The sequence below is a fragment of the Lithobates pipiens genome, unplaced genomic scaffold (assembly GCF_037356315.1).
Source record: "Lithobates pipiens isolate NorthernLeopardFrog02 unplaced genomic scaffold, aLitPip1_a1.2 Scaffold_16, whole genome shotgun sequence".
In the NCBI taxonomy this organism is placed as follows: domain Eukaryota; kingdom Metazoa; phylum Chordata; class Amphibia; order Anura; family Ranidae; genus Lithobates; species Lithobates pipiens.
The window spans coordinates 650,027,969-650,042,572 of record NW_027507748.1 but is presented as its reverse complement, the minus strand read 5'-3'; the positions used below and the strand labels follow the sequence as shown (position 1 = coordinate 650,042,572).

General features: G+C 43.1%; 1 protein-coding gene and 1 long non-coding RNA gene across 4 annotated transcripts in view; one reads left to right on the top strand and one right to left on the bottom strand.

The window, feature by feature from the left end:
- The window catches only part of DYNC2H1 (dynein cytoplasmic 2 heavy chain 1), a 694,454-nt gene that overhangs the window by 603,318 nt on the left and 76,532 nt on the right, over positions 1 to 14,604 (top strand). The window lies entirely within an intron of this gene.
- Positions 1 to 14,604, bottom strand: part of LOC143984062 (uncharacterized) — a 32,102-nt gene that overhangs the window by 8,506 nt on the left and 8,992 nt on the right. The gene's annotated exons all lie outside the window — the stretch shown is intronic.

Sequence of the window (14,604 nt, the reverse complement as noted above, 5' to 3'; positions counted from 1 at the left end):
TACACACCCCCTTTGTCCCTAGTGGTCTGTCCAGTGCCCTGCATGCACTTTTATATTATAAATACAGTTTTTTCTGCCTGGAATTTGGAGATTGTCCATAGCAACCAAAAAGTGTCCCTTTATGTCAAAAGTGATTTTAGACCTACTAGAAAACAGCGATAATAAATTAAACACTAAATCTAATGACAGCAACAATTCTGCAAATGAGCAAATTTCAGTGTTTTTGGATTTGATTACATTATTGAATAATTTGTATTATTATTTATTATCATTATTTATTATATTATAAACTTTATCATACCTGGGATGTCTGCTAGACTCTGGTTTGAACAGATTTAAGAGAGTTATTCCTAATAATTACAGGCCTACAATATAAAACGCCAAATTTCCATGCAAAATAATTGTACCGCTTTCAGCACCTAAAATCAGAACTAATTATACCGCCAGGGAAGTTAAATCAATACTTTCCTATTGAACCCTATTCAAACATCAGATCATGTTCACATTTGAATGGAAATAGCAAGGATTGTTGGTCTTTTTTTGTTTATAACACAAAAAAACGCTCGATTGTTGGTTAAAGCAACGCAGTGCCGTATTGCAAAAAAAAATAAAAAATGGCCTGATCATTAAGGGGCAAATCCACGGGGGACATTAACATTCTCTATTTGTCCTCTCATGTTAGAAAGGTCAATACAACAAGAAGTGAGGAAAATTCCTCCAATTGGGACACCTGCTCCTTTGGCAACTCTCTAAGGCCGCGTACACACGCGGGGACTGTTCGCTCAACTTTGTCCGCTGAACAGTATTTCAGCGGACAGTCCGCTCGTGTGTGGGCTTCAGCGGACAGTCTGACGAACAAAGTTCCGTAAAACTGTCCGCTGAAACTTAGTTTCAGCGGACAGTCCGCCCGTGTGTAGGCTTGTTCGTCAAACTAAGTTCTGTGCATGCTCAGAAAGGATTTACACGGCGAAGGTTGGATTGCAGTGTATAGGACGTCGTATTTCTAGTCCCGTCGTACGTGCCGTTCACGTCATCGCGCAAGTTTCAGCGGACTGTTCGTTCGTCGTGTGTGGCCAAGTCCGTCCATGCTAATTTTGAACGGACTGTCCGCTCAAACTGTTTGAAGAACAGAGTTGAGCGAACAGTCCCCGCGTGTGTACGCGGCCTAAGTCTAGGTTCACAGCTATGCAGCTATGCTTCATACATTTTTCAGGCACGTTTCGCAATGCGTTTTGCATTTTTAAACCCTAATTTTTTATGCGTGTTTGCATGCACTTTTCATGCACTTTGCGTTTTCCTTTGTTTTTTTCTCTTTAAACACACTGTATATAGCTGGTTGCTAAGGCGTTAGCCGGGATGCTGGCTGCCATGTCCTTAACAACTAATGAGTCATCAGCTGTCAGCGGGGTTCCCCGCTAATGGCTGAAAAAAAAAAATTGCTGTCAAAAATAAAATTGTGAAAAAATGGTGTGGGGTCCCCCCATAGGTCCATACCCTTCGGTTCTAGTATGGATTCGGAGGAGACCCCCCACGATATTTTTATTTTTTTAAATGGCGTGGGGTCCCCCCAAAATCCATACCAGACCCTTATCCAAGCATGCAGCCCAACAGGTCAGAAAAGAGAGGGGACAAGCGAGCGCCACCCCCTCCCACCTGAACCATACCAGGCCACATACCCTCAAATTGGGAGGATGAGCACCTTGCCCCCATGTTAATGGGGACAAGGGCCTCTTCCCAACAACCCTGGGCTGTGGTTGTCGGGGTCTGCGGGCAGGGGGTGCTGTCTTCTCCCGGAGCTGTCTTCTTCCTTGCCACCAGTTACTAACTAAAAGCAAAAAGCTGCTCTTCTTCTAAGGCTGTCGTTGTTGTCCGCTGTCTGCCACCTCTTATATAGCCATAGGGCGTGACCATCCGATGACATCACCCGGAGAAACCGCCCCTTGTTACATCACGTATCATCACAAGGGATGGGCTCTCTGGGTGATGTCATTGGATGGCCACGCCCCATGGCTTTATAAAAGATGCCAGACAGTGGGCGACAACACAATGGAGGAGGACAGCCTTCGAATAAGAGGGACTTTTTTTGTTTTTAGCAGGTAACCGGTGGCAAGGGAGAAGGCAGCACCAGTAGAAGACAGCTCAGAGCTTCTTTTTTAATAAAGCACTTGTCAAAAGCCTTTTTTATTTATTTTTTATTTTATTTTATTTTTTTATATTTTTAACCATTTCACAGTTTTTTGCAGTGAATAGGTAGGCGTGCAATATACCCATGTACAAAGGGGGGTTGGGATCTAGGTGCCCCCTTGTTAAAGGGGGCTTCCAGATTCCGATAAGCCCCCAGCCTGCAGACCCCAATAACCACAGCCCGGGGTTGTTGAGAAGAGGCCCTTGTCCCCATCAACATGAGGGTAAGGTGCTTTGGGGGGACAGAGAACCCATGTTAAGGACATGCAGCCTGGTTATGGTTCAGGAGGGGGGCACTCTCTTGTACCCTCTCTTTCCTGACCTGCCAGGCTGCATGCTCGGCTAAGGACCTGGTATGGATTTGAGGGGACCCCATGCCATTTTTGAAAAAAAATGTTTGTGTGGGGGAGTCCCCTTTGGAATCTATACTAGATTCAAAGGGCCTGGGGGGACCCCACGCCATTTTTTTCTTCCAGCATTTTTTTTTTTTGTACATTCAGCTGACGACTCATTGGTTGTTAGACGCAGCGGCCAGCTGCTTTGCCCCCTCCATAGCAACCAACTGTATACAGTGTTTTAAACAGGAAAATAAAAACTGAAAAACACATCAAAAATCGCATCACTAACACAACACTTGCATTTCTGGTGCAATTTCTTTGAAGTCTATTACATGGGGGAAAAAGTCCCAAACCCTTTCCAAAAATGCACTGGCCACAAAACGCATAGATGTGAATGTGTACCATAGGAAACCATGTTAAATGGACTGTAGTGTGTTTTTGAAAACTGCAAAAAGCACTAAAAGTCGCATAGGTGTGAACCTAGGGTTAGATGAGAATTCTGACTTCCTCTCATTTCCTATTGCATTTCTGGACAGGAAATGGATCACAGACAGCAAAGAATAGCCTCATAGGGCTTTTAACCCTACCATACGAAAATGAATGTGACTTTATTCTCAGTTTAATGGTAGGTTGGCTTTGTTTTGATCTTTTTCCCAATCGAAAGCAGGTTGGAAATAATCTGAAAATTTCTATTTGTATAGCAAATATAAGTCCTGATTAACTGCCCCACAGCTTGCACTTTAATGTCTTTTAGCCCACGTTTGCACAGGGCCATCTTGACATGCAATTTGACATGTCAAATCGCCGGCTATTCCCGGCAACGGCACCATCCGAATCGGTGCGACGTTGACTTTGCAGCACCGCACTGATTGCCAAAAAGCATTTATGTAATACTTTTGCCGAATTCAGGGGTGATTTGAATAGACATCTGTGCATGAACCTGCAGAGATGTCTGTCAAATCGCCCCCAAAGTCAGATTGAAATGCCGGTATGAAATCAAACCCGCCCTCAATGTGAACGTGGGCTTAAAGGCATTCTTGATAGTCAAGGTGCATGAAGGCGGGGAGGGGCTTTGCCCAGAAGTTATGCTGGCCATACACTATATGAAAAATCGGCCGAACCCATTTTCGAAAAATGAACATTCAGCCTTGAGAGCAAACGATGGGTCCATCATGTAATAACCGATAAATCTTTCAGTGGACATAATGAATCCATTTTTTGTTAGGTTTTTTTTTTTTTACATATACCTAGTGCAAACAGTTCGGATGGGAAACACATTAACCTTTCAATTTATTGTTTGTTTGCCAGAAAATTTCCAAACTCGCCCCAATGATTATCAGTTTTGTGACCATTAACTGGCAGAAAAACGAACGAACTGTCTAAATGACTGAATTTCGGCCAATTTTTCGTATAGTGTATGGCCAGCATTAGGGAAGATAAGTCTCTTGTAACAAGGTAGAGCTAAATGAAGCCCACAGAGAAGGGTTTTTTTTTCTGGCTAATTAAAAAAATAGCAAGTGGTTTGAGATTCTTTCTCATAGAATGGCATTTTATTGTTCACAGGCTTACTTTAGAATAGATTCTTTATCTCTGGGTTAAATTCTTGTACTGCTGCAAATTAAAACGAGAATTCCAGGAAAAAGCATTGCATTATAACACAACTGTTGATTTTCCACAGTATTCAAGGCCTTTCAGGTCCAAACCACTACATTTGGCATGTATTTGTTCTTAACCTTTTCTCTTCTACAATTTGTAGATGTCTGTGCAGGGAGAATGACCACTAGCAGTTGACACTGTGTGTAGCTGCTAGCTGTCAGACCTGGCTGTCACTGACAGCCCTGGTCCCCCACAAATGATAGGGAAGCAATCTGCATAGCTTCCGATCACTTTGGTTGGTTTGTAAACAGCACTGTGCACAGATAACAGATACAGTAGTTTTTTTTTTTTAAGTTTAAGTAAAGGTTTAAGCATTTTTTTTTCAGTTTTATGTGTCCTTTAAAAAATGAAAAAAATTATTTAGGTAGGCAAACTAATTACTGATTTATTGCCATGTTCAGCAACACATACTGACACTGCTTCATTTTGTACATCTAGTCATTAATAAGTATGCAGCAACCTTCGGCATGTCTGGATGTCACTCCACTTCCTCAAACTCAATCTATCCAAAACCGAACTTATAATTCTTCCTCCCCCATGTGCCCCTTCCCTTGATCTCTCTGTCAAAATCAATGGCACTATAAGCCCATCCCTGCATGCCAAGGTTCTAGGTGTAGTCCTGGACTCTGAACTCACCTTTAAGCCCCACGTCCAATCACTGTCCAAATCTTGCAGCCTCAACCTTCCGCAACATCTCCAAAATATGCCCCTTTCTAACCAATGACACAACAAAGCTCTTAATTCACTCCCTGGCCATCTCTCGCCTCGACTACTGCAACTCCTTTACCTCTACATAGTCTATCACCCCTTTAATCCATCATGAATGCTACTGCCAGTCCACCTTACCAATCGCTCTGTGTCTACTACTCCTCTGTGTCAGTCCCTCCATTGGCTGCTGCTCACCCAACAAATTAAATTCAAAATACTAACAACTACTTACAAAGCCATCCACAATTTAGCCTCCAGCTACATCACTGGCCTAGTCTTTAAATACCGACCTACTGGTTCTCTTGGTTCATCTCAAGACCTCCTGCTCTCTAGCTCTCTCATCACCTCCTCCCATGCTCGCCTCCAGGACTTTTCCAGAGCCTCTCCAATCCTATGGAATGCCCTACCCTAATCTGTCTCCTACTATATTAGCTTTTAGACAATCCCTGAAAACCCTTCTCTTCAGAAAAGCCTACCCTACTCACACCTAACAACTGTATTTGAATTTTTTTCTCCACTTGATCATACCCACTGTTATTACCTTTTGTTCCACTTGACCCTGCCTTCTAGATTGTAAGGCCGCGTACACACGGGCGGATTGTCTGGCCAACTAAGTTCGTCAGACAATCCGACAGACAGTCCGTTCAAAATTTGAATGAACGGACTTGACCACACACGATGAACAGACAGTCCACTGAAAGCGTGCGCGATGGCGTGAACGGCACGTACGACGGGACGAGAAATTCGACGTCCAATACGCTGCAATGCAACCTTCGCCGTGTAAATCCTTTCTGAGCATGCGCCAAACTTAGTCTGTCGAACTAGCCTACTCACAAGCGGATTGTCCGCTGAAACCAAGTTTGGACGGACTGTCTTACGGAAATTCCGTAAGACTTTGTTCGTCAGACAATCCGCTGAAAAAGTCCGCTGAAGCCCACACACGAGCGGATTGTCCGCTGAAACACGGTTCAGCGGACTAAGTTGGGCAGACAATCCGCCCGTGTGTACGCGGCCTTAGATATAACGAGCAGGGCCCTCTGATCCCTCCTGTATCGATTTGTATTGTAAGTGTACTGTATGCCCACATGTTGTAAAGCGCTGCGCAAACAATTGGCGTTAGATAAAACCTGTATAATAATAAATGTAATTACTAAATAAGAAACTACACTTAGATATTGTGGAATTACTGTACTGCTGCTTATTGGCTGCCTTGTGAGTTGCCTGTGTGCGGATGCCCTTTTCTTTTGTTTTTCTTTTTTTAAACTGAATTCATATTGCAGAGGTATTTACTGGGACACATGACCGCTTTGGGCCAGAGGTAGCATTACTCAATAGAAGGTGAAAAGAAAACACAAACAGGTGAATTGCTGTTTCAGGCCTGGTTCACACCTATGCATTTTTTAGTGCGTTTTCAGTTCTGCAGAAACACACTACAGTCTATTTAACGTGGTTTACTATGGGCCATGTTCACATCTGTGCATTTTATGAAAAAAGAGCAGGGATTTTTTTTCTGGATCCAAAATGTGTATTGAAAAATGCAAAATGCACCTGGAATATGCAAACTGCAACCTGCATAGATGGGAATCAGGCCTTAGTAGATTTAGCTTTGAGTTGTAGTTACTCATTTTGCTTCGTACCATAGTTAGAATTTCTCCAACATATACAGTTTGTTTGCTCTTAACAGGATTCCATTGTCTAAATATGCATGCATTTGTTCTTAAAATGACCTCTGTCTGCGCTAAATGTCTATCATTACTCTTATTATAGACTTGTTTGAGGTGCTTACAATGACTGCATGGATTTCTAACCATAAAACCAGAATGTAGCTAGTACATCTTTTGAATGTTCATTTGGCATTTTCTCAGCAATACCACAAGCAAATCATACATTTCACATGCCATATTTTTTTCAAAAATGTTTTACCGCAGAACAGTTCATGAGCTGTTTAGTGTCTGCTTCTGTCCAGCCACAAAGGCTTGCATGCTGCTACTTTTCTATGTGCTCTGATCTGTGGTGCACATGTATCTCTAGTCTGAATTCAAAAGTACATAAAATGTATACTAAATACTGCTCATGTACATATAATTATATACAAGTGAGCAGTCATTTGATTGCCTAAAACAAGGTTTTGTATGAAAATGGTAAAGAAATAATTTTGTTTGGACATGCACTTTAACCCCTTTTACCTTATTTTTTTTTTATAAGACATATGAGCATATTCCCAAAACCTAATGTAGTGGCGGCTCCTGAAGAGCACGCGCTATGCGGTTTTTCCAAAGTTAAAGTTTGCCTAAACTACAGTTTGGTTTGGGTACAATTGTCTAAATTAGACTTCAGCATCAGTCTGACTGGACCGTGAGATGTTCAGCCTGGCCACAGGGGGCACTGTCTCTTCTGGCAGGCATGGAACTATGGCTGGTTAGGTGCTTAAGTTACTCTCTCTCGGAGCCCGCCCAGTGGGAGTGGCGTTCTCGCTGTGCTTTCTGGGAGAGGGTACTTAAGATGTGGACGCCACGTGGTTCGGGGTTCTGGTCCAGAATGATGTACTGACTTCATGGTCCTGGTCCTCCTGACCAGCCCCCAGGAAGGCTATGGCCTGGGGTGCGGATCCACCCGACTTTGAAGTCTCTGGGCTGGCTAGCCTGAGGCAAGGTAACTAAAAGAAGGATTCTGAGGTGGATGGGTGCTGTCTCTGGTTCAGGAGAGACCCAGTGACTTCAAACATTCCAGGGGAGGATTCTTCAGAAGAACACCACGTGCGGTTGGTTTCTTAGCAAGAGCCTGGAAGGGCTGAAGTAACCAAGAGAATCCGGTCTTGTGGATATCGCCAAGCTGGCTGAAAGATCCAGGTATCCTACAAGTGTTTCAAGTTTAGTTTTCCTACGTGTTCTACAACAACGTCTGTGTCAGAGACATTATCTTGTATGTTCTACAACAATGTCTGTGGCAGAGACTTGTTCCTAAAGTAAGCACCTTGTTGGCTGCTAGGCCGTGAGAGAAGGACTGTCCAACCTGAGTGATCATCCAGTTGCGAGTGGCTATTCTCTGGATGCAGTCAAAGTAAGCAAGTTCTTCAGCAAATTTGACTTTGACACTGAGAGTACCTGAACTCCCTTTTCAACCCTCTGATCCCAATTCAAGAGACTGTTTCATTGTCTACGTTTTTGCAAATAAAATCCATTCAAGTGGATCTGTTGTCAGTCTGTAAGTTACTGGGCCATCTACCACGGGAACCTCTAGACGTACAATGAGGAGAACGGGAGGTAACGTTAAGCCCAAATCTAACCAGCAGCTCCTTCGGGGGTTAGTGCTACACTTACAACATAAACTATGTTCAGGTTTGCCACTATATTCTTCTGGTTGATGGCACAGTTCACAGAGAATCAGGCCTGGGAGCTCACCTTTTTTTCTTATTTAAATCCTTGGGGATATCGTGACACACAGCAAAAATTTACTTTTGGGCACATATACTGTTTTCATACATCTGCATTTTAGTACAGCACTTTAAAATCCAGCCTGTTGCATCTTTGGTGTCATTTTCTGAAAAATAATACCATAGAGGTGATCGGTAATCCAATGAATAAAAATATGAACGTGTGAATATAGCCTTAGAGACTTGGGAGACATAAGGGGGTTGATTTACTAAAATTGGAGAGTGCAAAATCTGGTGCAACTCTTAAGCCCCGTACACACGAGCGGACTTTTCAACATCCAAAGTCTGACGGAATGATTCGTGTGTGGGCTGCAACGGACTTTTGATTCGCAAAAGTCTGACAGACTTTAGAAAATGGAACATGCTTCAAATTTTTCCGACGGAACTCCGCCGATCCAGTTCCTACCGAAAAATTCGCTCGTGTGTATGCTATTCCGACGGACTAAAACCGACGCTAGGGCAGCTATTGGCTACTGGCTATGAACTTCCTTATTCGAGTCCAGTCGTACGTCATTACGTTCGAATCCGTCGGAGTTTGGTGTGATTGTGTGTGGCCAAGTCCGCTCATTCGGAAAGTCCGTCAGAACTCTGTCAGAACTCCGGCAGAACTCCTTCGGAAGTCTGTCGGACATAAGTCCTGTCGTGTGTACGCGGCATTACTAGAAACCTATTCGCTTCCAGGTTTTAGTGTGAAAGCTTAAAGGGTAACTCCACTTTCGTGTGGAAAAAAAATAGCAAATAAGGAAAAAAATAACATAGCGCATACAATTACAACACTAATCATGTTGTAATCAAATGTCATTAACCACCTAAACCCCGGACCATTTTGCAGCTAAAGGACCAGGCCTCTTTTTGCGATTCGGCACTGCGTCACTTTAACTTACAATTGCGCGTTTGTGCGACGTGGCTCCCAAACAAAAACTTTTTTTTCCCAGAAATAGAGCTTTCTTTTGGTGGTATTTGATCACCTCTGCGGTATATATTTTTTGCGCTATATAAACAAAAATAGAGCGAAAAATTTGGAAAAAAAATGCAATATTTTTTACTTTTTGCTATAATAAATATCAGTTTAGGCCGATACGTATTCTTCTACATATTTTTGGTAAAAAAAATCGCAATAAGCGTTTGATTGGTTTGCGCAAAAGTTATAGTGTCTACAAAATAGGGTATCGTTTTATAGAATTTTTATTAATATATTTTTTTTTTTACTAGTAATGGCGGCGATCAGCGATTTTTATTGTGACTGCGACATTATGGCGGACATGTCAGACAATTTTGGGACCATTGGCATTAATACAGCGATCAGTGCGATTAAAAATGCATTGATTACTGTAAAGATGTCACTGGCAGTGAAGGGGTTAACACTAGGGGGCAGTGTAGGGTTAAGTGTGACCTAATGTGTGATTTTAACTGTAGGGGGCGTGGCTTGGCATGTGACATCACTGATTGTCTTTCCCTATGACAGGGAACAGACAATCAGTGACAGGCTCACTAGGAAGCACGGGGAGAGGTTTGTTTACACTTACCTCTCCCCGTTCTTCAGCTCTGTGACCCAATCGCGGGACACCGGAGGCGATCAGGTCCGCGGGTCCCACGGTCACGGAGCTTATGCGCGCGCGATCCCCGGCTGGGCTCTTAAAGGGCAACGTACCTGTACGTGCTTGTGCCCAGCCGTGCCATTCTGCCGACGTATATCGGCGCAAGGCGTTCCTTAAAGTGGGGTTCCACCCTAAAGTGGAACTTCCGCTCATCGGAACCCCCCCCCCCCCTCCGGTGTCACAATTGCCACCTTTCAGGGGGTGCAGATACCTGTCATAGACAGGTATTTGCACCCACTTCCGGGCATAGACTCCCACGGGAGTCTATGCCTCTTCCTGTCCCTGCACGCTGTCTGCTGGGACACACACGGGTCCCAGAGACAGTGCGGACAATTCCTATTGCACTGCACGACTCGCGCATGCGCAGTAGGGAACCGGGAAGTGAAGCCGCAATGCTTCACTTCCTGATTCCCTCACCGAGAATGGCGGAGGCATCAGCCGAGAGCCGTGCGATCGATCGGCCTCGGCTGCCGACATCGCTGGATCCTGGGACAGGTGAGTGTCCATTTATTAAAAGTCAGCAGCTGCAGTATTTGTAGCTGCTGTCTTTTTTAATATTTTTTTTCACAGTGAAATCCCTCTTTAAGTGGTTAGAAAATTGCCTTTCCTTTTCAATCTGCAGCTCTGTAATTTTCTTAGAATGCATTGCAATATTGCTACATGGAGTTGCTCTGTACACAGCGTGTGTACTGACCACTCTCCAGAAACATCATTCCCTGCTTGTGTGATAGGCAGACTTCAAGGAAAGTTGGCGAGCCAAAGATACAAGTCAGATTTCAGGCATCCACTGCAACAAAAATTAAATTTTTGGAGATATACTTTCAATAGGAACACGTCTAAAGAGATGCAGGCCCAGCAGATTCTCTCATTAGTGCTCTGCAGCTGCACATCTGACAGTTAATTATGAAATCACTCCCATTAGACCCACTCAGAACAGATGCACTGACAAACACATGCATTTCTTCTGAAAAACATAGGTAGGAATATGCAACAAAGTTTGTTATAATCCCTGCAATGTACATAGATCACCCAGAGAGGAATGTTTTTTTCTCAACAAAAGTGGAGTTGCGATTTAACTGAACACTCTGATGTTAGAAGCTGACCATGCTACCATGCACAGCTACACCAGGTTTTGAACTCCCCAACCTCAGTAAATTAACCCCAAAGTATTGTATACTTTATAGAGAAAATGGAAAGAATGAGTACTGTATATGGAAATTCCAGTATAGGATGAGAGACAACATGCCAGTGGTGTAATGATAAGGAAAGAAGAGAACAGGGAAAATAAAGTGCATTTTCTGCAATTTTTTTGTCCCCAGCTTTTACTTTCCATCCTGTGCCTCCAGTTTCTTCCAGATTGATTGATGCCCAGCATCATTGAACCCACTTCCTGTGAGTCCATGGGCTTTCATGGACACACCCCCAGGTAGGAACTCATCTCGCAGCCTGGTCTCTTGGTTGCATGATAGTAGAGCCAATATACTTCCCTTTTCAGAAGGCTAGCTGTTAAAACTGCTTCCCGCCCATTGCAAGTATTCCATGATTCCCAGTGTTTGGAATACCTGTTCCCCTGCCATATGCATTGATTTCTCCCACCAGCTCATATGTCACCACAGTGCGTATGAGACATCTAGAGGAACCACCACATGTGAGGGCAGCAAAGATGCTATGTTTCAGCAAGCAGACTACTGCAAGGGTAAGTTTTTGTGCGTGTGTATATATATATATATATATATATATTCTGTTGCAGGTGGGTTTTTACATATGAGGTGACCATGTGCTGATAAAGTCAAGTTAAGTGCTGTCATATGAAAAAGTTGGTACACTCTATAAAAATTGTTGACATTTTTAATATATGCGAATAGGCAAACATTATATTCTCTCTACAGATAAAGGTGATATATTTTAACCAATGGCATGACATGGTGTATTCATTCTTAAAATTTAAATGATCAAAAATGCAGATTTGTCACCTGGAAAGGTAAGTACACCCCTACGTTTACCACCACTTCAAAACTATGAAATTAGAATTGAGTGTTCCAAATTAGGTGGCAATGATTAGAATCCATTTAGGGAATATGCAGGTAGAACCTGTTTTATTAAAACCTCAGATAAGTAGGGTCTGGTGTTTTATCCTGTTGACGTGTGCCATGAAGACCCTGGAACTTCCTATTTTTGGGTGACAAAGCTCTGTCCCTATCTCCCAATCGTGCTTCTGGCATGTCACTCTGTTGCACATGTTTCCGATGGAAACTGCAGGTGGCTGTTTCAACAGACTTTACACAGGCACTGCTGAATTTGATTAAAAAAGTAATAGCCCACAGTGATATAAGACCCCTTTCACACTGGGGCGTTTTTCATGCTATTTAGCGTTAAAAAAAATGCCTGAAAGAAGCTGCAACTGCAATCCCAATGTAAAAGCCCGAGTGCTTTCACACCGAGATTCCTTTCACACTGGGGCGTTTTTCATGCTCTTTAGCGTTAAAAAAAGCGCCTGAAAGAAGCTGCAACTGCAATCCCAATGTAAAAGCCCGAGTGCTTTCACACCAAGGCGCTGCGCTGGCAGGGCGTCAAAAAAAGTCCTGCAAGCAGCTTCTTTGCAGCGCTTTTGGAGCGGTGGATACAACGCTCCTAAACTGCCCCTTCCCATTGAAATCAATGTGAAGCGCCTGAAAAACGCTATTGGAAGCAGCGTTTTGTGGGCGCTTTTAACCCTTTATTTGGCCACTAGCAGGGGTTAAAAGCGCCCCAATAACACTCCAAAAACGCTGGTAAAGCGCTGCTAGTTTAAGCGGCGCTTTACGAGCGTTTTTCGGGCGCTGACATTGTGAAAGGGCTCTTAAAGCACTCGGGCTTTCACATTGGGACTGCAGATGAGGCTTCTTTCAAGCGCTTTACATGAGCTTTTTTTAACGCTAAAGTGCCTGAAAAACGCCCCAGTGTGAAAGGGGTCTAAGTGCTTGTAATTCTTCTACTGTCAATCTCACCATTCAGTGCCAGAAAACACTTTATGTGATAAGTGTACCCTCCACTGGATGTGCTCTCTCACCTGGGATATATGACCGGACAGTTAAGTATGGGCTATAAACACTTGTGTCCCACCAATGAGGACTCAAAATGATCTTTCTTGATCCTTGGATATCTGACGTATCTGTGATATCCAAAGATCCAGAAAGATAATTTTGAGTATTTATTGGTGGCACACAAAGGTTTATACGATAACTGTACGGTCATATATCCCTGGTGAGAGCACATACGGTGGAGGGTGCATTTATTGCATGACATGTTTTATGGTAGTGAATGGTGAATTGACAGTAGAAGAATTACAAGCACTTATATCACTGTGGACTATTACATTTTTATCACATTTAGCAGTGATTCCTGGGACTAATTTGTAGTTTTTTATGTGTTATGATTCACGTTTAAGTCATATTTTCTTTACTTTTTTTAAGTTTGAGTTGCATTATTACAGTGTATAATTTGAGGAGGCAATATTGTGCAGCGCGACACCAGTGGGTTATTATAAAGATGTGAACAGGTAATTTATAAAGAAAAAAAAAAATCTGCAATTGTTTGCTATACAGTGCTTTACAAACTCCATGCTATTCAGTTGGGGTTCACATCTTGTTTAAGCGGTTATAAAGGTATATTTCATTTTTTTACTGTATCCGCTCTGTGCATTGCACAGAGAATCCCCTTACTTCCTCTTCTGGGGTCCCCTGCTGGTGCTGTCTGCTCCTCCTATTCTCTGAGGGCCCCCATAGCAAGCCGCTTGCTGTGTGGGCACTTGTGCAGGCACGTTTCCAAGCCATACAAAACATATTACAGCGCACATGTTCAAGAATGACATTTCCTGCAGGCTAGCTAAAAACACTGGAGCATATTCAAAACCTACAGAGGTTTGGTCACACTATATGGTTATATAGTGGTTAGCCCACTTACTGCATCAAAGTACCCCGAATTAGTGGGTACTACCCTAGTAATAGAATGAAAGATCCTGCTTCTCAACCATGGGAGCCAAACTCCTCTATGTAGGAGAACTGAAGGGATTCCTCCTATGCACTGGTGGCCACTAAATAAGAGGTAATGAAGAGGGGGAGGGGTGTTCCAGCCCAAAAAAAAAAGGATCAGGGTCTATTACAATATACAAAAAACATATTTGGGGGGCACACCCTAGCCAGGCAGTGTACATCCATAGACACACAGTGCATCTCGGCCATGCACTCCTTCCTCAAGGGATTTGGTTGACAGCAATGGCTTCTGCTGCTGCCTCTGTTTCCTGTGAAAAGGAGAAGAGAGCAGCAATGCTGCAGACAAGCACAGAACTGGATCGAAAGAGGAGCCAGGAAAGTGTTTAAGAGGGCTGGGGGGAGCTGATATTAGAAGGCTTTTACATTAATGCAGAGAATGCGTTAAGGTAAAAAAACCTTATGCCTTTAGAACCACTTTTAGGAAAGCAGCGCTCCATGCAAGTTCTGTCGGGTATGGGTTATTATTGAAATATATTCACTTCCAGAGAGTAAAAATCATCTTACTCTCTTCATCATCCCTGAAAGATGGAAAATTAGCCAGCAAATAATATGCTTCATCATTTAGAACATAGTTGTGTTATCTTAATACTCCAGATATGTTCCATACCAGTGTGAATGGAAAAAAAAAAAAAAAAACACTTGTTGCCATGGGAACC